Source organism: Haemorhous mexicanus, chromosome 16 (genome assembly GCF_027477595.1).
Source record: "Haemorhous mexicanus isolate bHaeMex1 chromosome 16, bHaeMex1.pri, whole genome shotgun sequence".
Lineage (NCBI taxonomy): Eukaryota > Metazoa > Chordata > Aves > Passeriformes > Fringillidae > Haemorhous > Haemorhous mexicanus.
The window spans coordinates 9208143-9235473 of NC_082356.1; the positions used below are offsets into that span (position 1 = coordinate 9208143).

Consider the following 27331-nt stretch of genomic DNA (forward strand, 5'->3'; position numbering starts at 1 on the left):
TGCACCATGGCTTCACTGAGGGGCAGAGAAGCAGGGCAAAGGAGCTGCACCTGAGATGCTGCAGTAAGCCACACTTCCATACTCCAGTGCTTCCAGGGGTTTGAAGGTCACCTTGATTTCAGCCGAACAATTCGGCCCGATTTCTCCTTCCTACAACAGAGAGAGACAGCAAAACATTGCTCTGCACACTTCACACTGCTTGTTTGCAACCACACTCCTGTAAGCCTTTGTTTAGAGCATCAGTGATGAGTGAACCACCCAAGGAGCCAAGGAAACCCTCCAAACCCAGCTCAACCCAGCGCTGGAAGCTCTCAATGCTCAGCTGATCAGCTCCCACTCTCCACAAGATTCCTGCTGCTCTGACACAAGCTCTTGCTCACATCATGCTGCTGGCAGCCACAGTGGGATGCAACTGCCCCTGTGCACTGGTGGCTCTTGGCCTTAGATGGGCCATAGGAGTGACCAAGAAGAGAACATGATTCCATTCCTTGAAATGCAAATATTAGTTAAGGTGTTTGGAAAGAAAGCAGAGGTTGGGATTATTCTGGGCTTTACTCCAAGATGAGAAGGGATTTTGCACTGTGCACACACCAGGCACACATCATCTCTCACAATGCCAGCACTCAGAATCAGGGCTCTGCTTGATGGTAGCACGTGGCAGTTTGCTTGCATCACCAGAAAAGGAAAAGGTTTTGTGTCCCTGTGTGCAGGAGAACTCCAAAGGCCCATTTCAGCCTTGCACCCTGGTGTCCAGGCTCACAGATGACACTGGAAGGCAGACTCAGAAATAGTGCAAGGCATGCTTACAGGAGGGGATTGGCATTTCTGGCATTACCCTTGGGCTGAATTTGACCTCCTTTTGCCAGGGAACCATGGCAAGCTGCAGGTCAGTGTGTGAGCTGGCAGTGCTCCAACAGCCTCTGCTGAACCCCACGTGTTGGGGGAGCCCCTGCCTGCAATAACTGCTCCCTGTGACACTGCAGGGACACACACACAGTGCCTTGAGCAGCTCGAGCCTGGCAGCAGAGCTCGGCTTTGTCAGGTTCCCAGCCCTGCCTTGAGCCTGCAGGGCACAAATGCTTTGAGCAGGGAGCTCTGCAGCCACTCCAGAAACTCCATGTCCTCCCTCCCACCACATGGGGCCAGCTGAGGATCTGCCCAGTGACTGCAGCCAGGGTAAGGGGGATGGGGGCAGGGTGCTTGGGAGGAGCAAGTGGAAGAGGAGGAGGAGGAGGAAAATGAGGTTCTCAGCTATCACTTACCATTGGCTCGATGGAAAAAATGTCATGGGAGAACAGCATGGGGTCTTCTGGCACCTTTGCCATCTTCTCCTGGACCATGCTTTTGAAGGAACTAAGGGAAAGAAGAGGGTGTATCACCTTTGGAAAGAGGGGCTGGCAATTCAGGAAATGTTTAGGGATGTTGCCAGGTCATGTAGGAAGAAGATTAGAGAGACTAGAGCCCAGTGAGAACCTGTGGAAATCCAGTCATTGCAATCAACCTTTCCTTCCCAAAATGCCATCCCTGGCTGGAGTATCAATGGAACTGGAATGCTGAGTGCTGAGCTCCTGAAGGCCAGGGACACACACCCCAGTGCCAGGGATGGTTTGCTTGGCCTTAACCCTTCAAAAGCACCAACACCCCCCTGAGGCCAAACGTTAGTTTCACTCTTGGGCCATGGATCTCACTGAAATGCATCTTTCAAACCAACCTCCTCTTCTCTTCATTCTCTTCTTCCTCACTAGGAAAAGCCTTCCACTGGAAGTGGGCTGTGATGTTACTCCTGTTCTCAATGAACACAGTTCTGTGGCTTGACATGGAGATGAAAGTCTTGTCAAGCTCCACGGAACTTGTGCTCAGCCCAACGTTGACATCCACAGCTTCTCCGTGGAGCTTTGTGTGGATAATTTCTTCCCCTGGAACAAAGCAAAGGGGAGTCTTTGCTCAGCTCACTGCCTGATGGAAGCACAAGGAACGGAGCAAACCACAGGGCACAGAAGAAAGTGTCACAGTTTTGAGCTGAATGAGCAGTTCTTGAAGACCAAGGAATAGTTACTGTTGAATTTGCTGTGTGGTTCTTCGGTTTCTTTTCCATTGAAAACATTCTGATTTAGCCCAAAAAGGACACATTTCATTAGCATTTCAATGAGAGCTGCTCTAAGAAAAGGAGCAATTAAAATTCTGAAAGAGTGAAAATGCAGATTAGAGCAATACAGTGACCTGGAAACAAGACCCAAAAGGAGGATGCCATTTACAGTCTGAAGGGTCCAATCCCAGCTCAATGAAGCACCATCAGCAGGAGCACATCAAGGAAGCAGAACAGGAGGTTTCTGTGTATTTACCAGCAATGCAGTCTGGGACTCTGGGTTGTCATGCAGGCTGGTAACTGCTTGCTTGGCCCAGCAGACAAACTCTGTGCAATGTGCTGGAAATAATTATGCAGCTGTGTTTGTGCATGCTTTGGATTCAACAGGAGCAATCAGGATTGGTCACCAGGTAAAGAGCTCTTGCCTGACAAACACAAGACTCTGTGCTTTGGTGCTCAGGGACAGCCCAGGGGAAAAGTGCTTCTGCCCAGCAGCTGCTGGGCTTTGTGCTCTTCTACAGCCCCACTGAGCAAATAAAAGTTCCTGGCCTTGGTGCTTTGCTGCTGGTCAATCTGTCACTTCAAAGTGTCTTCTGGGGACTTTGGTGATGAATGCATCACACACAAAAACAAAGGGAACATCTGGCAAGCTGAGCTTTGTTCATGTCAGCAGTGACAGCTGATGAACTTGCTTCAGGTTGTGCTCATGATGGACCTCTGGCTGCAATGATGGGCTGAGCTGTTCCCATTGCCTCTGGGGAGAACATCACTGCTGGCTGGTGGAGAAGCCTTGGGCCAGCAATGTTTATGGGCTGGACGTGAGACTTTGGAGGGAGGGGAGGAAAGACAAGGCCCCAGCAGCCCCAGAGCCAGAGCAGTGCACGTGCTCCTGCATCTGCCCCGGGGCTGATGCCAGCCCTGCTGCAGCTCTCTGCTGGGGCTCGGGGGATCAGTGCCTGCTGGGGGCAAGGCACAGGATTCTTCCCTTAGTCTTTTGCCAGAAATTTCATCAGAATGAGGACATGGAGGAGGACTGGTGGAGCAAATTCTATGTGTCCATGGAGGACAAGGACCCCAAATTCCCGTGGGGAACCAACGAGGACAGACTGAATGTGAGCCAGAGCCTGGGACCTGCACTGGGACAGGGACAGCTGGCAACAGGGATGGGGACAGAGACAGGGACAGGACAGGGCTGGGGACAGGGACAGGGAGGATAAAGGGAGTGGGTGAGGACAGGGATAGGGATGAAGGTGGGGAGGGGACAAGGATGAGGATGAGGAGGGAATGGGACAAGGATGAAGAAAGGGCCGGGCCCGCGGTGGGGAGCAGCCCCGGGTCTGATCCAAGGCCAGCCCTGCCCCGCAGATCTACGGCTGCGAGCTGGAGGCGGTGCCCGAGTTCGAGGGGCTGCAGGATTTCTGCCAGACCTTCCCCCTCTCCAAACCCGGCCGTGCCCCCGAGCCCGTGGGCAGCTTCAAGGTGGGTGAAGCCCCCCTCCCCGTGGGACGCCGTGGCCGCGGGGCGGGACCCCCGGAGGGCACCGAGGGTCTCTCAGGGGCTGTTCCGCATCTACCCCGTGCCCCAGGAGGGCGGAGCCGCCCCCGCGCCGCGCTGCTTCCAGCGCCTGCCGCCCCGCCAGCCGCAGCCGTGCCTGCTGCGCGTCTACGTCGTGCGAGCCTTCGACCTGTCCCCCCGCGATGTCACCGGGCTGGTGAGGACAGCGGGGACGCCCGCGGGGCCGGGCGGGGCGGGGCGGAGCAGCCGTGTCACCGCGGTGTCCCCTCTGTGCCCCAGAGCGATCGCTACGTGCGGGTGGCGCTGGGCAAGAAGACGCTGGGACAGCGGGACCAGTACGTGCCCAACACCCTGTAGCCCGTCTTTGGCAGGTGCGGCACTGTCACCCCCGGGGCGGGTGGCCCGTGTCACTGTCACCTCCAGGGGGCACTGGGGGCGCTCACCAGGTCACCATTCCCAGTGCTGTTGTGCCACCAGATCCCTGTGCCATTCCCTGTGCCACCACCTGTCCCACTCCCTGTCCTGCCATGTCCCTGTGTCCTCACCTGTCCCACTCCCTGTGCCACCAGCTGAACCATTCCCTGTCCTGAGGGACAGGGAGGGGACACGGGGGGCTGGGAGGGGGGCCAGGAGGGGACATGGTGGGCACAGGAGGATTGCACGGAGCGGGCACAGAGGGGGAATTGGGACACGAGGAGGGGCAGGATGGGGGGCACAGGAAGGTTTGGAGGGCACAGGAGGGTTTGGGGGGCACAGGAAGATGGCACAGAGGGCCAGGGGCGGGCACAGGGGTAACTCCCAGCAGAGGTGCCACTGCCCTGTCCCCAGTGCGGGCCCCGCGTGCTGGCGGGACCAGCTGTGCCCCAGCCGGGCCCTGGAGCTCCTGGCGGGCACCCGGGGGCTGCCCGGGCCCCGCTTCAGCCGCGGGGGCACCGCCCTGAGCCTGAGCGGGCAGCGCTTCGAGCTGCGCCACTTGGGTGAGGGGAGGGACTGGGGGAGCTTGGGGGGGTGTGGGGGGTTTTGGGGGGATCTGGTGGGGTTTGGGAGCATGTGGGGTGGGTCTGGTGGGGGTTTGGGGGGGTTTGGGGGGGGTCTGGGGTGTTTTCCAGGGATCGGGGGGGGGTTTGGGGTATCTGGGTGGGTCTGGGGTGTCTGGGGTAATTTGGGGGTGTTGGGGGGGGTCTGTGAGGTGGCTGTCGGGTGGGTGACAGGTGGATCGGTGTCACAGAGCGGGGCCACCCCCCGCCGCGACACGCCGGGCCCCCCGGGAGCGCCTGGCCCTGCACGTGCTGAACCTGTGCGAGCTCGTCCCGGAGCACTTGGAGACCCGCGGGCTGCAGAGCCGCGCCCAGCCCGGCCTGGAGCAGGTGACAGCGACGCCGGGGACAGCGACACCAGGCTGGGGGTGACAGCGACACCTGGCGGGGAGGGGTGATGGGGACATTGGGGTGACAGAGAACGTGGGGATGGGAACATCGCAGGGACAGCGACGCTGGGGTGGATGCCAGGGACCCCAGGAGTGGGTGATGGGGCCAGGGGGTGACAAGGACAGGTGCTGGGGGGACAAAGGAACCCCGCAGTGATGAGGAGCCTGGGGCCGTGGGGATAGAGAGGGGACACTGGGGGACACCCGGGGACATGGGGCTGGTGCCACCCTGTCCTGCTGTCCCCAGGGCAAGGTGCAGATGTGGGTGGACATTTTCCCCACCAGCCTTGGCCCCCCTAGGCCCCCTGTGAACATCGACCCCCACAAGGCGAAGGGGTGAGTGAGGGACAGGACACCCCTGTGGGGACAGGGCCACCCCCCGTGGGGACAGGGCCACCCCGGGTGGAAGGTGCCCCGTCCCTGTCCCCTCCTGAGGTACGAGCTGCACTGCGTGGTGTGGAACGTGCGGGACATGGATCCTGGGGACATCAACCTGCTGGGCCAGCGCATGAGTGACATCTACGTGTCCGGGTGTGTCCCCATCGTGTCCCCTGTCACCCCCCAGCTTCTGTCCTGCTCACTCCAGAGCCCCTTGCAGGTCCTTTGTCACCAGAGGGTCCCTATCAGCCATCCCCAGGGTCCCTGTCACCCCAGGGTGTCCCCATCCATGTGGGCACAGTGGTGACAGCAGTGTCCCCTGGGGGGTGGCACAGAGGTGACAGCGGTGTCCCTGCAGGTGGCTGGATGGGCTCTCCGAGCAGCAGCAGCACACTGACATCCACTATCGCTCCCTGCACGGCCGCGGTGCCTTCAACTGGCGCTTCGTGTTCCCCTTCGAGTTCCTGGCGGCCGAGAAGCTCTGTGCCATCCGCCGCAAGGTCAGAGACAGCCAGAGAGGGGACAGAGTGGGGACAGAGTGGGGACACAGCCCAGGGACACGTGCGACCTTGCCGTGTCCTCGGGCAGGAGCACGTGTGGAGTTTGGACGAGATGCTGCTGAAGGTGCTGCCCAAGCTCATCCTGCAGGTGTGGGACAATGACAAGTTCAAGGCGGACGATCTGCTGGGTGAGAGCCCGTGTCACCACCGGGGGGACACCGCAGGGGACAGGGGACAGCCAGTGGGGACAGGGAGCACCCATTGGTGATAAGGAGCTCCCCCAGGTGACAAGGAGCTCCCCCCAGTGACAGAGCTGTCCCCTGCCCTGTCCTGCAGGGATCCTGGAGCTGGAGCTGACGCAGCTGCCCCACCCGGCCTGCAGCGCCCGCCTGTGCCGGGCCACACTGCAGGACCTGCCCTGGTTCTCCTGGGCCTGGCTCTCCCTGCCCCGGTTCTTCTGGGCCCAGCTTTCCCGGGCCTGGCTCTCCCTGGCCCGCTTCTCCTGGCTCTGGCTCCCCCTGGCCTGGCTCTCCCGGTGCTGGTGCCATGCCCTGGCGCGGCAGCGCTCGCCCCTGAACCTGTTCCGCAGAAGGAGGGCGCGGGGCTGGTGGCCCTGCACCGTGCACAAGGACGGTGGCCAGCGGCTCTTGGTAGGTTGGGAACGGATTGGGGACACCCACACGGGGCTGGGGGACAGCAGGGACAGATCCAACTGCCCCGCAGGGGAAGCTGGAGCTCAGCCTGGAGCTGCTGTTGGCGCAGGAGGCCGAGGAGCGGCCGGTGGGGAAGGGCCGGGAGGAGCCCAAAAAGCACCCGACCCTGCCTGAGCCCAGGTGAGCCCGGGGCGAGCCAGGAGGGGCTGGTGGGCCGGGGACAGGCGGTGGCTGAGCCCGGTGTCCCCGCAGGCACCCCAAGTCCTCGTTCCTGTGGCTGACATCTCCACTGAGCCTTGTCCACCACGGCGTCCGCTGGCGCTACCTGCTGTGGCTCGGCCTGGGGCTGGTGGCACTCCTGCTGCTCCTGCTGCTCCATTCCTTCTTCCCGGTCAGCACTGCCCCACAAATACCCCGCTGGCACCCCTGAACATGCCCTGACTGCCCCGTGTCCCCCTGCAGGGCACCCTCAAGGTGAAGGTGGCTGACCCACGCCAGCTCCTGCCGGCCAAGGAGCAGCCGGGCACGAAGCCTCCCCTGACGGAGCGCTGAGGAGGAGCTGCCCGGCTCCCCGATTTCCTGGCTCTGAACCCCCCTCCCGAGCTGCTCTGGATGTCCTCGGTGCATTCTGCAGCCAGGAGGGGATTGTCCCATCCGGAACGCTGGGGGAGCTGCCCATGGATGTTCCCTCCTGAACAAAGCCGTGTCCAATCAGCACCAAAGCATCGTCCCTGTCTCTGGTGGCTCGGGGAGGGCATGGACGCTCTAACCCCAGCCCTGATCCCAAATTCAGCCCTAACTCCAGCCTAGGTTCAGCTCCAGCTCCCAAACTCAGCCCCAATTCCTGCCTTAATCCCAACGGCGTCATCAGCCCCCACCCGAGTGCCAGCCCCAGTCCCCTGGGCAGGACGGGGACACCCCTGGGGAGTGTGGCTGCGAGGGAGGTGGGAGCAGCACGGGCTCCTCTGTGCCTGGTCCTGGATCACGGTGGGATGTGGAAGGAGAGAGCCAGCCGGGTGCCCTGACCGTGGGGCCCAGCTCAGGGAAGGAGAAGGGACAGACACTGGCCGGATCATCCCCCAGGACAACGACAACGGACACTGGCAGCCATGCCCACTCCGCGCCGGACCCTGGGGAAGGAGGGCACCGGCCGGAGCATCCCCCGGGGCCAGGAGGGCCGAGATGCCCTGGCCTGGCCCTGCCCCAAGGCAATGTGAAGGCTCCTGGTGACCAGGCCCAGTGCACCCAGGCCCCGCCCCTCCCGGGACCCTCTTAGCCAATCACATTGCTCTGTCCTGCTCTATTCCCCGCCCCCCATTGTTTGCACTCTGCTCCCATGGGCTGCGGGCAAGGGGGGCGGAGCTAAACCTGCCTATATAAAGCAGGAGCAGGTGCTGTGCGCTCAGTTCAGGTCCAGCGGAGGCAGCGGAGCAGAGGAAGCAGAGGAGGCAGAGGAGAGCGGAGCTGCCAACACCAGAGCCGCAGCACCGGCCGAGCCCGCAGAACCAGCAGCCCTGGAGCTTTGGCACTGGCTGGACCCTCGGCGTTGCCAGCCCGGAGCCCCAGCACGGGGTGGTCGTTGGGGGGAGGCTGGGAGGGACGGGGACCCACCGATGCGCCGCTCTCGCCGTCCTTGCGCCTCTTCTCACTGCCGCCTTCTCGGTACCAGCCCCTCCGAACGGGAGCGGCACCAGCAGCGGCACCACCCCCGGCTCAGCAAAGGTAAGGGCCGAGAACCGCCGGGGCACCGAGGGACCACGCCGGGCTCCCAGATCGGGGGCTCGGCCACCGCCCCGGCCTGCCCAAGGTAAGGGGATGGAGAACACGGCAGCCCCCCCAAACTGGGGGGGGTCAGACAGCAACCCCGGCTCAGCAAAGGTAAGGACCGACAACCCGGGGCACCGAGGGACCACGCCGGGCCCCCCAAACCGGAGGGGTCTGGCCACCACCCCAGCCTGCCAAAGGTAAGGGACAAAATAAAATTGGCAAAAATCACATTACGTGCTGTGGCTGTTCTTTGATAGCTCCATGCATCACTCGCCACTCGCACAAATCACACAGCGCCCCCAGAAGTGGGGCTTGGACCCCCAAGAGTGGGGCTGGGACCCTCAGAGACCCCTCCCCGTGGGCCTGGGACCACCAGAAATGGGGTAGCAACCACCAAAGACCCCCACCCCATAAACCCAACCACCCCAAAAATGGGCTTGGGATCCCCAGAGACCCCTCCCTGTGGGCATGGGACACTCATAGACCCCTCCCCATAAACCTGGGCACCCCAGAAATGGGGCTGGGACCCCCAAAGACCCCTCCCTGTGGGCCTGGGACCACCAGAAATGGGAGAGGGACCCCCAGAGACTCCTCCTCATAAACCCAAGCTCCCCCAAAATGGGGCTGGGACCCCCAGAGACCCTTCCCATGGGGCTGGGACCCCTCAGTCCCATGAGGTTCCGTTGTCACGACTCTGCCCTGGGTGCCACCAGGTGTGGAACGCCTGCCGTGTCACAATAGAGCCTCGGTTTCGTCATTCCTGGTGCTGTGACGTCATGGAATTTATGGAGTCTGTCCTCGTCCTGGTGTCAGAGAAAATTGAAATGAAAATTGGACTTAATGGCGTGAGTTACCCTCCGCTAGGATTCCAATAATCCCCATTTCCAAGGATCCAATTCCAACTTCCAATAATCCCAATTTCCCAATTCCAATTTCCACTGGGAAGAAATGAAGAGATGAAAGTGAAAAAATAACAGTCTTTTATTAACAAGCAGGGACGCAACATGTAGAAAAAAGAAGTAAAGAATTTATTGGAATTTTATGGAATTAATGGAATCTGTCCTCATTCAGGTGTCAGAGAAATTTAAAAATTGAATTTAATGTCCTGAAATCCTCCTTTAGGATTCCGGTTATCCCAATTTCCAATAAACCAATTCCAGTTTCCAATAATTCCACTTTCCATCGGGAAGAAATGAAGATCTGAAAGCGAAAAAATACCAATATCTTTTATTAACAAGCAGGAAATGCTCCCAAAATCCCGAATTTAGCGTGGCCCCGCCCCCACCCCGCCCTCACCCCTGCCCCTGGGCCACGCCCCTTTGGAACCCTCCGCCTCTTGACCAATCAGATCGCTCGTCTGCATTTTGGTCACGCCTCCCCTCTGTTTGCTCACAATGCGGACTGTTGGTTGCTCCGCCCCCATGCTGTTTTCTCAATTCCCATTGGCTGTCCTGTGCGGGGGCGTGGCTCAGGCTGGGTATATAAAGCGGGTGGCGGGAGCAGGGGCTGACTTCGGGATCAGGATCGGCGGCGGACCGGAGTGGGTGGAGACCCCCGGAGCAGGGCAGGCGGACAGCGGAGGATCCCAGCGGTGGACACTGCAGTGGCCGGAGCCTGGAGGATCCCAGCGGTGGACACTGGAACGGCCAGAGCCCCCGGACCGGAGCGGCCGGACACCAGAGGATCGCAGCGGTGGACACTGGGGCGGCCGGACACTGGAGGATCGCAGCGTTGGACGTCGGGGAACCACAGCGATGAACACTGGTCCACAGACCGCCCCCGCGCACATTACGGTAAGCACGAACGGAGCCGATCCGCCCCCTCCCGGTAACGGGAAGGAGGACGGAGATGATCTGACTCACCCCCGTGCTCAGGTGAAGACGGTCCCGGCCCCCCACAGCGGAGGAGCAGCAAGGGTCCGGAGACCCCACCGGGCACTCCGCTCCAGAGACCACCTCCGCACACATTACGGTAAACACGAGCGGAGAGGATCCGACTCCCTCCCGGTAAGGGAAGGAGGACGGAAATGATCTGACACCCACCCCATCCCCCAACAGCGGAGGAGCGATAAGGGTGCGGGGACCCCACCGGACACTCCGCTCCAGAGACCACCCCCCGCCCACATCACATCACGGTAAGCACAAACGGAGAGGATCCAGCCCCCTCCCGGTAACGGGAAGCGGCTGGATATAACCTGACTCCCTCTTATCTCCACAGTGGGCACAGACAGTCCCGGGAACTGGGGAGCAGCGGGGCTGCGGAGACCCCCACCCCCCTTCCCCCCCCCATTAAATTAAACACAAACTGAGACGAGCCGGCCCCTCCCGGTAATGGGGAAGGACGGAGATGATCTGACCCCCCCGTTCATCCCCGCACGGGACCAGGGTGGAGCTGAACCCCGAACCAGGCCCTCCTAAACGGGGGACAACCAAGACCAACCGGGCCCTTCTTTAACAGAGGAGAACCGGGACCACCGGGCCCTCCATCATGGGGGAGGACCAAGCCCACCGGGCTCTCCTCAACGGGAGAGGACTGAGACCGGAGCCAGAGACAAGCCTGTCCCACCTGAGGGAGGTGAGGAGGGCTGAGACCCCCAGTGCCCCTAAATGTAGAAATAGAGACCCCAAAAAAGACAGCCAGAGACCCCCACCCCCTGTAAATGGCGGAGGATGGAGACCCCCCCCCCCCGGTGTCCTTCAAGGGTGAGAAGGGTGGAGACCCCCCCGAGCATCCTGCGGGGTGAGAGGGGCAGGGCAGCATCCCCAGAGCCCCTCCAGGCAGCCCTGGGCCCAGAGAGAGCCCCTGAGCATCCCCCAGGCTCTGGGCAATGGAAACCAGAATTTACAGAAATCAAATTTTACAACAGATGGGGAAAAAAAAAACCAAACTAGAATTTACAAAAATCAATTTTACAACGCATGGAAAAAAAAATCCAATTTTACAAAAATCAAATTTTACAAGTTGTGGGAAGTTTTGGCTGATATTGACGCCCCCAAGGAGTCACTTGAGGTGAAAACACGAACAAATCACAAAGCCCCAGCCCCCACCCCGGGGCTGTGCCCATCCTTGTCACACCTGGGGGCTGCTGGGGGTCCCCACCCCTGAACTGGGGGACCATTGGACCCCCCCCTACTTAAGGGAGGGGACAGAAATGAAAAGTGAATTTAGGGAGGGGAACCCCCCGGGCCCCCTCCGACCCCCCAGAGGCAGAGGGGATGGACCTGGAGCGTCTGGGGGCACCAGGCAAAGAAAAATGGGCAGAAATGAATTCTAACAGCTCGTAATTTGGCTGATAATTTGATTTATATTTTGGCTGATTGATTATTTGGCTGTTTATCTGGCTGACTGTTAGTTTGGCTGATACTTTAGCTACTTATTTAGCTGCTATTTGCTCTCCCAAGTAGCACTTGAGATAAAAATGCAAACAAATCCCAAACCCCTGGGCTTGGGAGCACAGGGCAGCCAGAGATTCCATCCTTGTCACACCCAGGGGCTTTCCAAGTGATTAATTATTTAATTATTTAATTGTTCTGTGGATTTAGAGGCACAGGCCCCCCCCAGTCCCTCTCAGTGCCCCCAGTGTGACATGGATGGAGACCTCTCGAGTGCCCCCAGGCTCTGAAATAAATAAAATTCAGTAAAATCTGACAGCACAAACCAGGCGTGGACTGATTATTTATTACAATTTATTATATCATTTATTATTTTTATAGTATTTATAATTTATATTAACTTTATATACATGATATATACTATTTATATTAATTACTATTCCTTATATAAAAATGTGACATTTATTATGGATTTTGTTTAATGGCTAATAATAATAAAAATTGGGGGCTGAATGTAAGGTCAGGCTTAAAGGTGGGGTTTGGTTTAGGGCTGTGGGTTTAGGAAGGGGCTGCAGTTGGGGCTGGGTTTGAGGTCGGGGTTAACCCTAAGCCAGCCCCACTTTTAGGGCTCCCAGGCCCATGGGGAGGGGTCCCTGGGGGTCTCAGCCCCACTTCTGGTCTGCCTGGGCTCATTTTTTTGGGGTCCCACTCCCACTTTTGGGGTTCCCGCGCTCATTTCTTGCCCCGCCCCCGAGTGGGCGTGGCAGTGCAGCAACGCCCAATACAGGGCCACGCCCCTTCACAAAATTCCCGCCATTTCCCGCAGCTCTCGCGAGACTTGGCGGCGTGGGTGGGGCTCCCTCAGAGCAGCCCGGCTCGGCCTGGCCGCGCTCCCCTCAGCCCTCCCCGCTCCCTCAATCTCCTGCTCCCCTCAGCCCTCCCTGCTCCCTCAGTCCGTTCCCTCAATCTCCTGCTCCCCTCAGCCCTCCCCGCTCCCTCAGTCCTCTCCCTTATTCCTTCCCGTTCCCTCAGCCCTGTATGCTCCCCTCAGTCCTTTCCCTCAGGTCTCTCCACTCCCCTCAGCCCTTCCCGCTGGGGAATAAAGCCCTCTGCAAGGACCCTTCTGAGAACATGGGCTCCAAAACCCTCCTTCAAGGGCCCTTTTGGGCTCCAAGGCTAATAATAATAATAACAACAACCATCCCCAGGACTGAGCACACAGCACGGGGTGGGGTTCACGCCCAGGAGTGCAGCCCTGGGCCCCTCCTGGAGCTCGGGGCAGGCTCAGCCCTTGGGGGCCGAGGTGAAGATGCGCAGGCCGGGCATGTGCGTGATCTCCTCGCTCAGCGTCTGCGGGGCAAGCGCGGTTCAGGGCCGGCTCTGGCCTTGGAGCAGCCTCAGCCGGCAGCCACAGCCCCACAGCCAGGGCTGCTGCACCCTCAGCCCCTCTCTCCCATTCCCTCACACCCATTCCCTCTCCTCTGCTCCCTCTCCCATTCCCTCTCCCCCGTTCCCTCTTTCCCATCCCCTCTCCCCATTCCCTCTCCCCAATTCCAGCTGTTCCCTTTCCCTCTCTTCATCCTCTCTCCCCTGTTCTCTCCCATTCCCTCTCCCCCTTCCCCACACCTGGGTCACCATCCTGTGCTGCTGCACCGGGCGCTTCTCCCGGAACAACTCCGACTCCATGTGGATCTCATACATGTCACCGCAGCCTCCTGGGAACCCGGGACAATTAACACCAATTAACGTCAATTAAAATCAATTAAAGTCAGTTCAAGTCAAGGCTTGAGCACCCTCACACTCCTGCCCTGTCTGGGGGTCCCCGCAGCCTGGGGGGGATGGAGACTGACTGGGTTTAAAAAAAACTGGGTTTGGGGTAACCAAGAGCGGGTTTAGGCCCAGCAGGAGCGGGTCCCTACCTGAGATGCCCACCACCTTGATGGCCGAAGCCCGCGGGAATTTCTCCCGCAGCAGCCGCGCCAGGCGCGACTCCCCGCCAGGAGCGGCAGCGCAGGAACAGCTGGGGGGAAACGGCCCTGAGAGCCCCGGGGGGACCCCTAAAAACAGCCCCGGGAGCGGAGGGGAGGGGAAAGGGAAATAGAAGCTGCCGGCACCGGAGGGGGGCACAAGAAGCTGCGGAACCCCGGGAGATGCGGGCGAACCGGGAGAAGGAGGGGTGGGAACGGGAGCTGCCATCACCGGAGGATCGGGCGGTGGGAACGGGGCCTGCGGAGGGGCGGGGGGGTTACCTGTGCCAGGGGGACATTGTGAGGAGCGGCAGCACCGGGAGCGGTACAAGGAACGGGGGAACACCGGGAGACGGTGGGGAACGGGGCCCGGGGACGGACACCGGGAGGGAGCGCGGGCCGCGGTTACCGGCACCGGGGGGACAAAGGGGGAAACGGGCCGGGAGGGCAGCACGAGCAGGGGGAGGGAGACGAGGACAAGGACAGAGGGACAGGGGACTGACGGACACTCACCGGGCCCCGGCTCAGCCCCGCCGCCGCCGTCCCGGGGGCACGCCGGGGTCACCTCCGGCTCAGCCAATCAGAGCACGCCGGTGACAAAAGGGGCGTGGCCAGCGCTGCACCCCACGAGCGCCCCCTGGTGGTTCGGAGGACCAGGAGAGGCCCCCCCCCCCCCCCCCCCCTCCCCCCCGCCCCCCGACGCCCCCCAAAGGGTCCCCCCCAAGGGTCCCCTCCTGACCCCACAGAAGTCCCATCCTCCCCCCACTCCATTCCCATATTCAGGGTCCCATCCCGACCCCCAAAAGGATCCCAAAAGGATCCCATCCCCCCTCTCATCTCATAGATGGAGCCCCCATCCTGATCTCCCCCCACAAAGGACCCCCAGTTCCCATACCCAGAACTCCATCCAGACCCCCAGTCCCAAAAACCCCATCCCCACAAACCTTACAAACCCCTATCCCAAAAACCCCAATCCTGCCTCAAATTCCCACTACCAGACCCCCAATCCTAAAAGCCCGAACTCCAAAAACCCCAACCACAAAAACCCCAATCCTGTCCCAAATTCCCACTCCCAGACCCCCCCCCAACCCCAAAAACCCCCATCCCAAAACCCCAATCCCACAGGAATTGCAGCCGAGCCTGGTGTTGAGTGCAAAAAATAAATATAAAATTTATTAAAACACCCACAATACTTTAAAGGTATCGGGAATAATAACACAGCCCAACTCAGAATAAAATAGAAATTAAAAATAAACAACAACAGAACAACAACAACAAAAAAAAAACCAAAAAAAACAAACAAACAAAAAAAAAAAACAAAAAAAAAAAAAACCGGAGGGGAGGATCCAAACTTGCAATTTTTAGGAATCTTAAAAAATAAATTTATTGAAACATTGGGGGAAAAGAGAGGAAAGGGGAAAAAACAACACAGAGAGAAAGGGAAAATGATACAAAATAAAATTATCGGCATCGATTTCCTGTCCTAGGAGTATCTACAGTTTAATTAAGGTTCATTAATTCATTATTTAATTAATCCTATTGCCTTGAGATGTGGGAAAAAATTCTACCGCTCCTTGATCCGCCCCAAAACTTCATTTCAAGTAACCCCAGAGCTGAGCCCAGCCAGGAACCCCAAAGGGTTTGGGACCCCCCAGTGCCTCCCCCGCAGCTGCCGCCATCCCCAGAACATGCCAAAAAGCGCAGGAACAGCCCCAAAGAATTCCCAAAATAAATCCCAAAAAGTGCCGGAAAAGCCCCAAAGAAATCCCAAAATGAATCCCAAATAATGCTGGAACACCTCAGAAAAAATCCCCCAAAAAATCCCAAAATAAATCCCAGAAAGCCCCAGAACATCCCAAAAAAAATCCCCCAAAAAAGCCAAAACAAATCCCAAATAATGCTGGAACAGCCCAAAAAAATCCCAAAATAAATCCGAAAAAGTGCCAGAACACCCCAAAAAAAAATCCCCAAAAAATCCCAAATAACGCCGGAACAGTCCCAAAAAATCCCAAAATAAATCACACAAAAAAAAATATCCATAAATAAATCCCAAATCACGCTGGAATACCCCAAGAAAAATCCCCCCAAAAAAACCCCAAAATAAATCCCAAATAACACCAGAATACCCACCAAACAGATCTCCCTGGGAGCAGAGCATGGAGAGCATCAGCTCCTTGGGCTCCTCAGGAGCTGGGGCAGGAACAGGATGTGCTTCGGGGCTTTGCCCACAGCTGGGCAAACGGGAGAAAAACCCCAACATCAGCAACAAACCTGCCCCAAACCTGCCCCAAGCAGGCCCCAAATCTGCCCAAAGTCACTCTGGACACACACCAAACAATCTGCCCCAAATCCCACCAAAATCCTCCATGGTTTGACCCAGGGCTATCTCAGCATTTTCAAGGATTTTTCAGAGTTCCAAGAAATGATCTCTCAGCTCTGTGGGAAGCCTCCTCTAAACTGATGGCGTTGTGACATCTCCTCCAAGGAATCAGATGCAGCCCCAATTATTATTACAGAACCACTCCAACAGTTTGCTGGGTTTAAAGCATCTCTGTGCTGGGGGAATTTTGGAGGAGACAGCTATTGGATGGTTCATTAGTCTGTCACCCCCAGACCTTCACTCCTAAGTGCCATTCTCAAGAGCCTTGTTTTAAATTACCTTTAGGGAATTCTCTCCCACTTAGAGCTTGGGTGGTGGCCAGGCCTCAGCTCTGCCTGGACGGGAATTTGCCATCAGAGCCAGATGTTTTCTGCATCAAAATGAGATTTGAGTTGCTTGGACATGGCAATCTGACCCTCTAGACATGACTGTTGAACTATTTTTAAAGGGAGCTTGGGAATTATTGTCTGGAAATAATGATCCAAGTCCCCCCTGAATGGAGGTTTGTCAGCTGTTTGCAGACTCTGGGATGATGGTACATTATTTCAGAGATTGCTATTTACCTAAATCCACCTATGCTGTTAGTTTTGTCTGCTATTTGAAATATTCCTGATTGTTGTGTCCAAATTATTTCTAATTGCTGTAAGTTTCTTGTCCACTGCATGTATTAATTTACTATGATGTTGCTTCACACTCATAACAAAAGACATGCATCTCATTCTTAAAAAACCAAAAAGAAGAGGAAATAACACCTTAAGAACGTTCAGATAATGCAAATTGTACATGAGAAATTTGGACAACTAATCATTCTGAATGATGCAGTATTTACATGAGAAATTTGGGAAAAAAGCTCACCACATCTAAATCCCAACTGAGTGCACCACAGTGAAGCCCAATTGATTCATTACCTTCAGGAGAAGATGTGCCTGTGTTTTATCATCAGCAGCTCAAAGCTGTCACCTGTTCATTCCATCAGACACTGATCAGCTCTGAAAAAATGAGGCCCAGGGCAAAGAGAAATAACCTCATCACCTTGCAGCCTCTGTGGCCAGAGCAGGAGCAGGAGGAGGACTGCCAAGACATGGCTGGGTCTGGAAACTGACAGAGGCACTTTGCCAACAAAAGCCTCATGGCACCCTCATGGTACAGTGCTCCTACTGACCTTCTCCAGTTATTCCCTGTTCCAGCTCCCAGGAGGACATTCAGGGATGGCAAAGATCAACATTTCCAGCTAATGGACTTTCTCACACTTCTCAACTAATTGGAAACAATGGTCATTTCTTTCCATTTCCCCAAGAGACATTGGACATTATTCTTCTGTTTTCTCATGCTGCAAAACCCTGTGTCAATGACTTGATAGAATTTGGTGAGTTTTGTTGATTGTAATTGCTCTTTTATCTACCTTATCCCATATCTAATAGATAACCAGTGATAACCTTGAAGAGATAATACCCTCACAAGAGTGAGCAGTTTCAACATCAGAACACAGGAGCCTTTTTTAAATGAACAAAAAGGGGGAGATGCCATAGACAGGTAGAATAATGATAAAAGAAAGGCCCTATGAAATCAGGCCTTGCTCTGCTCTATTAACAGCTGGCCTGTCATCTCCTCTGAGTGCAGCTAAGCAGTTACAAGTTCCCATGTGAAGCGATTTTGAGAATGAGACTTTGTGAACAATCTATTCTGAGGGTGAGAAACAAATGCACCTGCAAGAACAAGGGATTTGTGCCATGAGAATCAGTGAAGAGAACAGAAAAACAATACAGTAGAGAGATTTGATGCACAACTAAAATCTATTTATTAAACAATAATAGAAAAACTGCTAAGAAATTTGTTAACTAGCTAAAATTAAACAAGATGTCTAATAAACTGAGTATAATTAGTTGTGTGAATAAAAAAATTAGGAGTCCTTCTCCATCCCATGTGGTTTTTCTGGGATTTCAGTTCCCCCCCTTCTTTTGGACTTTGGCTTTCCCCTTCTGTGGGGCTTTGGTGACCTTCTTCTCTGGGGCGTTGGTTTCTTTCTTCTCTGGGCCTTTCTTTTCCTTCTTCTCAGGGGATTTTGTTTCTTTTTTTGGGATTTTGGTTTCCTTCATCTCTGGTGGTTTGCTTTTCCCCTTCTCTGCTTTTGGAGGCTGCTTCCCCACACAAACTCCCTTCTTTCCCTTCTTCCACCTCTCTTCCTCCTGCCTCTTTTCTTCCTCTAAGGTTTTGGCCTCCTCCTGAAGCTTTTGAGCGGGCTGCTTCAGTTCCCTTCTGCAGACAAAACAGAAAACATGGCTGAGAGTCCCACCAGAAACTTGGGCTCACCAGTCCTGGCTGGCCCTGCACTTCACTCCTTCACCCTGAGGCCATTTCCGTGAATTCTCCTCAACCCACAGAGGCTGGGAACATCCCAAGTGAGGGCACTGGTGGAAGGGGACCTCCAGGACCAGCCAAACCTGAGCTTTGCCATCATCAGCTCTTGTCTGTGCAAGCTCCCTCTTAAGGCTCAGCCAGAGCCCTCCAGCCCAGTGCCAAAGGCTGATCCACCAGCTCTCTGTGCTGGTGCTGAAAACGCCCTTTGTCTCTTGGCTCCCCAGGTTAGAGCAGAGCACAGATTGCTCACATCTGCTTCTCTCTCCTACCATTCTTACTCAGCTCATTCAGCCCCTTCTCCCTGGGCACAGCTGAAGCATGATTTTAAAGGGTTAAGATTTCAGCTGAGGGTTAGAAGCAATTCCCATGGATCAGGATGTAAGGTAGATAGGCAGACCATAGGTTAATGATTATGAGATGCTTAAGCTGGAGCTGATTGTTCTATTGTTTACCATTAGGAGCTTCTTTCTAGAAGGAAGGGGAGTAAGTGAACTGTTCCAAGAACAAATTGAAACCAGTAGAACAATGGGTTAGCACCTGGACTTGATGTCAATCAATCACTAAGCAGGGGACCTTGGATCATGCCAGAGGGTCACAGAGACCTGATGAAGACATTCCTGACTTCATCCCTTAAAACCACTGACCAATTTCAGACCACCGACCCAATTCAAGAGAAGAATTGCACAGGTGTGAAGGACCAATGACCTCATTTGAATACAGAGCAGGGATGGGAGGGGCTGGGGCTGTGCAGATGTATTGTATGTAAGATCTTGGGAAATAAAGAGAGGGCAAAGAACCTTGGGCAGCGCGGTCACGCCTTTTAGGGACGGCTCTGGTGCCGCCCGCCGGTGTTAATAAACACACCACTGTCTGACTTTAATTAGTTAGAGAGACTCTGTCCCTGATCTTTGGTTTTAAGGATTCCTAGCCTGCTCCTTAATGAGAACAATCCTGTCAGTCAGAAAGCAAAGGCTGCAGGAATTCCTCTCCTGCCAGACAGGCTCTTGGCAGCCAGATTTCCTGCTGGAACCCAGCTGTGACCAAGCAAACCAGGGCTGGCTGCCACGGAAACCATTGGAAGCAGCCTCATCCATCTCCTCCCCATGAAACCAACTTCAGCCTGGCCTGAAGAAGTCCTGAGGCACAGGCTTGCTTTGAGCAGCCTCCACTCCCAGCTCCACACTTGGCCTGTGTGTCCTGAGCTGGGCTGCCTTGCTGGAGCTGAGCTTCTCCTGTGCTTGCCTACTGCTGCAGCTGAAGGGGAGCCTCAAGGACATGAGCTTTTCTGGGTGCTGTCCCACCACAAGGAGAACCTGGCAGATCAGCATTGCAAGGACTTCATCTGGGGCAGGAGCAGGACCCAAAGCAAGGTTTGGTCTGTGCCCCATGCCTGCCCATCCCACAATCCCACTGCTTTGGTGAAGAAGGGAGATGATGAAGAAGATGCCACTCAACACCATGGACTTCAAGACACCTCCAGAGGCAGTGCCAAGGCAAGCCCAGAGCCCAGCTCCCTGCAGGCAGCAGCTAAGCCAGGAGGGCTCAGCACTCCTATAGAGCAGATGATGTTCTGTCTCAACAGAAGAAGGTCCTTCCTCTCTTGGGAGCCAGGGAGCTCAGAGTGGCCATCCCTGTGCTGCTTCTGGCCTTTGCTATGCAGCACCTCTGAGCTCAGAGTCCTTGGAGCAGGGAAGCCCTGCAGGGACAAGAACCCATGGCAGAGCAGTAACCCATGCAAGGCTCACTCACCTGTCCCTGAGAGGTGCCTGAGAGCCACAGCTGATCTCCCGGGGGCTCAGGGAGGAGCTGACACCTGAGGCCTCCCCGGTCACCAGCACCTCACAGGTGGGGCCTCCCTCCACGTGGCACAGCTCGGTGACATTGGAGGTGCTGCTGAGGTGGCCAGAGAAGGTGGAGGAGACCTGCTGGCTCTGTCCTGGCTGCAGCACACCTGAGAGTGGCAGGATACTGAAAGCCTGCATGGAAGACAGGAGAGATTGAGGTGTTGAGCATGGAAATGGATGCAGAAGAGCATCTTGGAGCAAAGTGCAGCTGGACCTGGAGGGGCCTATTCTCCAAACACTGCCAGAATCACCCTCACCTCATCCTGCATCCATGCCACTGACCAGGGCAGGGACCATGGGGAAAATCTTCTCCCATGCTCATGGGTCAATGCATTAATTAGTACATTACATGAAAGGGAACTGGGATGTCTCCTGGCAGTAGAAATTCTCTCTGATGCACAACTTGCCTTGAAAAAGTTTAAAAACTTCCTGCTTTTAGAGAAGGAGAAGACTCAGAGTGAAAGCTCTTGCAGCTGAGGGAAGGAGTCCAGCCCAGCTCATCTGACTCCTGAGGCTCTTCCCCTCTCTCTCTGATTTAAATGCTGCTTTCTCAAGGTGCTACAGCAAAAGCTCCAGCAAAAATTTCCTATGGACCACCTGAGGAGTTCCAGGGGGAGCAGTGCCCTCCACAGGTGCTGCACAGCGTCCTTGGGCAGCCCCACAACATGTCCTGCACGGCCTCTCCAACAAGCAGCTGCTTCAGCAGCACTTTGTGCTGGGCCTGGAGGGAAGGGAGGCCCCTCTGTGGCCAATGCTGAGGGCCCCCAGTGGCACTGGGAGCTCCAGCCCTGCTGGCCACACTGACAATGGGCAAGTGAGACAGATTCCCTCTTGCCTTCCAGGGGAGTGTGCGCTACGTCCAGGGAGCACCTGAATCCCTCCAAGCCCCGTGGGAGGGGAGGGTTTTCAGGAGTTTGTGCTGGCACCTGAAAAACAAGCCATTTTCTGTGCTGGGAGAAGAGACAGCCACTCTGCAAAGTCTCCCTTTGTAAGAGAGCTTCAGGGTCAGCAGTGCAACAGCAGCTCTGGGGTGAAAGCAGAGCCCTGCACACAGGGAGTCTGGCTGGCTTGGGAAGAGGCTCCATGGAGATCAGGACTCATCCCAGCTTGCTCTGGGAAGGAAGCTGGAGCTCTGAGCATGATGATGCAGATAAAAGTCTCATCTTACATTGGGAAGGAAACAAGGCAAAACATCCCACACTCAGCACAGGCCTGTAGGATCTGAGTCAGCTTCTCCAAGGAAAACTCTCCTCTTTCTCCCTCCCACTCACCCCATGTCCAGCCACTGGCCCTGCTGCCCAGCCCACTGCCAGGGCACAGGACAGCAGGGCAGCAAAAAGGGAGGTCAGCACGAGCATGACTTGGTGCTGGCAGGCTGGGGAGGCAACACAAGCACTGGGTGGACAAGAAAATCTACCTCTGCTCCTGAAGACTGGGCAAGATCCTGCACTCCTCTCAGGGCTGGGACTGGCTCCTCCCTTCTGATCTTGAAGTTCCGCCATCGAGATGCTGAGGAGTCCAAGCCGGTTCTCTTCTCCTTGGGTGGTTGGGGCTTGAACTTAGGTGGGTGAAGCTCATCTCTGGAAAATAAGAGAACTATGAACAGGGACCTGCAGTGGGAGGGAGGGACACCTGCACCAGCAGCTCCTGGTCAGGATGCAGCCCCTGGCTGGGTGCTGGCACCTTGAACTGAGAAATGGTTTGATCCAGCCCTTCCCAATCCAGGCTGGAGCAGCTCTGCTCTAAAGGCAGCCCAGGGATGACACTGAGCTGCTGCAGCAGCTGCAACTGCTTGCACTGAGCAGCTCCAGAGGACAGGCATGAACACCTTGTGGGGATGCCAAAAGCACAGTGGGAGAGGAAAGGACAGAGAAGGCAAGCAAAAAGGGGAGATCTGAGGCAGACCCAGGGGCAGACCCAGCCAGTGCCCAGCCAGCACAGCCCCCCCCCAGTGCCCAAGGCCAGAAACTCTGCAGCTCCACCAGGGATTTATCAGGAATGTTCCCCTGACACTGCTGGGGCCTTGGTTGACATTTTCCAGCACTCCCAGGTGACTCAGGTGACATTCCCCATCCATCCATACACAGGCTGTGGTGCTGGGATCCTGCCAAGCTCTGTCACCCTTGGGCTTGGGGAGGTTTCTGCCAGCCGTCCTGAGCTCCGTAATTGTGCTCTCTGTGCCAGGAAGCAAGCAAGAAAGATTTTTAAAAAAACCCAAACCAAACTACAACAGGGAAACCTAAAAAACCTTCAACAGCTCAACCCTGCTCACGTTATTTCTTTAGGGACACCTAGCACTCTCCAGCTGAAATGCTGGGCTTTTGGGGAAAAAGAAAATTACATGTTCACCTCCAAATTGAAAAGGATTAAGGTAAGAGAACCTTTCAAAGTACAAATTATTGGCCCAAAGGTAAAAGATTTGCCAGAAATCTCTAGTTAAGACCATGCTGACAGTTAAACAACTGGTTCTTCTGGTGGGCAGAAACCCTCCTCTTTAAGGGAAGCAGCCTGAGAGTTGAAAGCAACTGTTTTGTCAAACTTCAGGCTCCCTGGCACAGCCTGCACTGCCTGTCCTTCCTGTTCACTGATTTACAGGCAGTGCCACAATGGCCCAGGTTCAGATGTTTGCTGCCATCCAGGGAATTTGGCATCACCATTTCCATATGTCTTAAGATAAGTTTCAATCTTTGCATCCACACTTCAAATGCCAGCTTTCCTTTCTTTTATAGAAAGCTCAAGGTTCTTAGAAGTCTTCTGACCTCCTCTTTTGTGCTCAGAGAGATGGCATTTAAACCAGATGTTTCCAAAGTGAACAGCATTTTAAAGAACAATGAACTAAAATGACCCTGGATCCCAGCTTAGCCCAACTCCATTCTGTGTCAGACACTGAGATTCCCACCTCTAAGGCACGAACTGTTTGTGCCACCCATCCCTCCTGTCCTTCTCCACAGCAGCCTGTGCCTGTTTTCCCCAGAAGAATCCCTGTCCCTGTGCCCCTGCCAGGAGCAGTTGCCCACAGGCACACAGCTCCCCTTGCCCTCACCAGGGGGTTTCTCTCATCCCCGAACACGCCGATGAGAACGTTGGTGCGATGCTCGCCCAGCGCCTGCACCTCCACCACAACTGGGATCTCTGCTGTGCTCTGGGGCTGGACAATCCCACAGGGCTGGGGGCTGCAGTAGAACACAGCAGAGTCCTCCTTGCGTTTCTGGAAGGGACAGAATGAAATGCAGCTTCAGAGGCACCTCTCAAGAAACTTTAGACTCCTTAACATCCACCGCAACAGCAACTTACACACACGTTTAAAACTCCCCAGGACAAAGGTAAAAGGAACAAACAAGATGCAAGAATTGGAGGCTTAACATTCGCAGGGGATCCTGCAAGGAGGCTGCCAGCACAGGCACTGGTGTCTCTGGATGCAGCAGCTTTTCACAACCCTCTAAGATCTCCCACAAGAAAACACCCTGAAGACTAGAACATCAACTGTTCCCTCAGCAGCTTACACTGCCTCCTCAAGTTTACATTCGGGTAGGATCCTGTTCTCAGACGATCTTTAAGACTGAATAGAAAGCAGCAAAGTCTTATCTAAACCCTTTTTTTCCCCTAATAATCTCCTCAATAATATTTGACAGGAGGAGGTGGATGTGATGCCAAACCTGGGGAATAAGCCCGTAGCAGCCAGGGAGGTGGCTGGGATTCCTGATGACGAGCTTCTTCTCATAGGGCACCTTCAGGTGGCACTCATCGTACTGGAGCACATAGGGGGACACTTGGAGCTCAGGAACGAGACATCTGGGCAAAGAGATGACCCCAGGGGAATCAGAGATACTGAGAGAATGGAGAACGTTTACCCCCAAAGATTGTGCAATGGAGCAGAACACATTGGTCACTGTCAAATGGACATTTAACAGCCCTACAGGGATAAATTGCCTTCTGCCTCTTCCCACTCAAACAGGTCCTGTCAAGGAGGGGCAAACCCTGAGGCAGCACCCAGAGGCTGCCAAGTGCCCCAGGCAGAGCACTTTGTGCCACAGCTGCCTCAGCCCCTCCTTTGCCCAAGAAGCCTTGCAAGGACTCCTGTCACAGTCCCAGTGATCCACGAGCTCTGGGGGAGCCTTCCCAACAAGGATCAGGGCTCACTAAGGCTCAAGGAACACACAGCTCCAGTGTCTCAGGAAAAATGACTCCCTTCTCTGCCATGGTGCTGTTGCCCTGCCTGAGAACTCAGCTCTTTGCCCCAGCCCTGGAGGGCACGAGACACCAGCTGCCCTCCAGAGTGGCTGATCACCCCCTCCCAGGCCCTGCAGCTCCCTCCCTCCTTCCCTGCACAGCTCCAGGCACTGAATGGCCCCAGCTCCACCTGCTTTACAGAATGGCAGCCCAGGCACTGACTGGATGGCTCTGCCTGGGACAGGGAACAGCACCAGGGAGCTGCATCCCTCTGGGCATTCAACTGGCACCCACAGCAGCACTGCAGGATGGAATTCTGCTGCAGCAACAACGGCCTTTAGTCTCAACTCTGAGAATATTAAAGCTCAAAATGGGAAGGAGAGGGAAGGAGAAAAACTGGACTGAGCTGCCACATCCAGGGCTGCTTTCCCCTCCTAAGACCTTGCCCTCGCCACTCTTGCTGGGAGCCACTTCCCCCCTGCCAGGTGCCCTCATGAACAGAAGCAGAGCCTGACTCTCAGCAGGCTGCTTGCTGTGGCCCAAACCAATGCACGCTGGTCACAACCAGCACAACTCCACCTCTTGCAGCAAGAAGGAGAGGAGGCCCTCGGGAAATTTGTTCCACCTCAAGCACCAAAACCCAGGCCAAGAAATGATACCATTCCTGGTCCCTTTAGAAGAGGGCCCAGGACCGTGCTGGGCTGTGAGCAGGGCTGCTTTTCACCACAGGCTGCTGCCCAAGCCCTGCTGTTCTCATGTCCAGCTGGCACAACATGAGGCCATTAAGCAGCACTTCTCCTTGGCAGCTGCAGCCAGCAAAGCCTGTGCAAGGCAGTGCCTGGGGGAGGCCAGGCAAGGGCTGGTACCTGGCTGTGATGAACAGTTTTGTCACTCCCTTGCCAATGCCCTCCAGGTCCACCAGCATCCTCCGGCGGAACTCCATCACCGTGTTGGAACACAGGGTCACCTGGTGGAAGAGAAGAACAGGAAATTCTTCCTTACAAAAGCTCATTACCCACCTGTGATATCCTCCAGTTCTTGATGAGGATTTGGCCTTCATTCTTCTGCAGCCCCATGTGTAGAGCACAGTCTCAGAGGAACAAAAGCCTTCTGGCAATACCAGATTTGTTAAACACACCTTGCTATCAGGGCATAGGTCAGCTACATTCAGACATTAGACTAAAGCTCTTTGAAACACTGAATTCAAATTAGGGGTCCAATTTCTCATCTGACTACAATGACATCCATGCAGAGGAAATCTGACTTGAACAAAATGAGTTCAGCTTTACAGCAGCAAGCTGAGGGCAAAGTGTGGCCCAGCAGGTGCTGGGCACTTCATGGCTGCCGTAGGACCCAGAGCCCGGGCTGGCTCTCAGAACTCTGGCCCCATGCCAGGAGTGGGGAACTGCCTCAGGGTGGGCACTTACCAGAGGCAGAACCCTCAGAGCCACTTGCTCTATGGTGCAAGAGACAAGCCACGACAGGGAGCAGGCAGAGAAGAAAGGAGGAGGCTCCCTGTCTTGAAGTTCCACAAGGAAGGGTTTATTCCAAGCAAGGGGATCAGAGGCAAAAGAGCCCTGGGCACTCCTGTGAAACGGCTTTTGTACAGACACAAATGGGGGGGGGGGATACAAACAGCAAACCAAGAGGGAATCCTCAGGGGAGCAGGGAGGGGATTACATCAAGTGTACATCTGGGGCCACTTGGGGTAGGAGGGTGGAGAGGATGGCTCACAAGGGCCAATGGGACCTCCAGGAATAGGGGAATTCCAAAGGAGTGTTGCAGACAGGGAATGGCTCGAGGTCAAATTGGCAAAGAAGGCTGGGGAACAAAAGGGGGTGGGTTGCCTTGAAAGGCAGGGAAAGAGCTGGAACAAGGGGCAAGGAATGGCATGAGGGACAGCTTTGAGGGAGGGTGAAACCCAGGGGTAAACCAACTCGGGGAGAACATGGGGGTACAACAGAACAAACCACTTAAGAAGAAATCAATAAAATAAATTTGAACCACTACACATGGCTGCAAAGTTTTCTGTCCCCTCTAGAGATTCCTGCAGTGAACACAAATCATTCTGCTCCCCAGGAGGGGGGAAATGAGACCAAGAAGAAAAGCTAACTGCTTTATACAATGACATCTCTCTAACAGCCACCTTCTGCCATCATCCTTGCTCTGCCCACTTGCAATCAAATCAATTGCTCTCAAAAACACAAGAATGGCTTCAGGCCTTGACCATAAGGTATGTGACCTCAGCAGATGATTTTGGAAACCAAACAGTGCTCCTGGAGGAACATCCCGAGTAAGCCAGCTAGCAGAGGCCTCCCAGCAGTGCAGATCTCTCCCTCCCACCATGCTCAAAGCTGGCACCAGAGCTAAAGCCCTCCCACACTCCAGTGCAGCTTCAGCCCTGGTGCTGCAGCGTCTGTGGCTGGACTCTGGCTGTACCTCGATGTCCTGGTGTCCCTGGGGGAGGATGGTCCCTCGGCTGGGATTCATGGTGAACTCCCTGGGCTCAACATAGAAATGGATTCCCTTCCTCCAGGCTGGGTCACTGTGCCTGCGGATCTGATCCACGCTGTCAACAGCCGGCTGCGTGCCATCGTCCGACATGCGGAGCTGGAACGTCAGCGGCACCGCGGAGCTGTTGGTGAGGCGACAGCGCTGGGTGTAGGGAAAGCCTGGCAAAGGACACAAATATCCAGTCAGGCACCCATGATGGCATGATCCTGGGGTGAATATCCTGGCAGGATCAAAGTGGGATTGGAGTTCAGCTCTTTATTATCTGAACTACAGCTCACCGAGAAGGTGCGTGAGGAATTAATCGTCACTTAGTTCCCTTTGACACAGTTTCCAGATTCCAGACTGCAGCCCTGAAAAGGCCCACTCCTAGCCCTGCTCAACACTGCAAGCTTCTCTCTTTGGGATGGGGAGGAGCTCCCTCACCTGCCCCAAACCAGCACC

The 27331-nt window shown here is 55.7% G+C and overlaps 1 pseudogene; it reads right to left on the reverse strand.

The window, feature by feature from the left end:
• The window catches only part of LOC132334709 (zinc finger protein 850-like), an 800740-nt pseudogene that overhangs the window by 47027 nt on the left and 726382 nt on the right, over nt 1–27331 (reverse strand).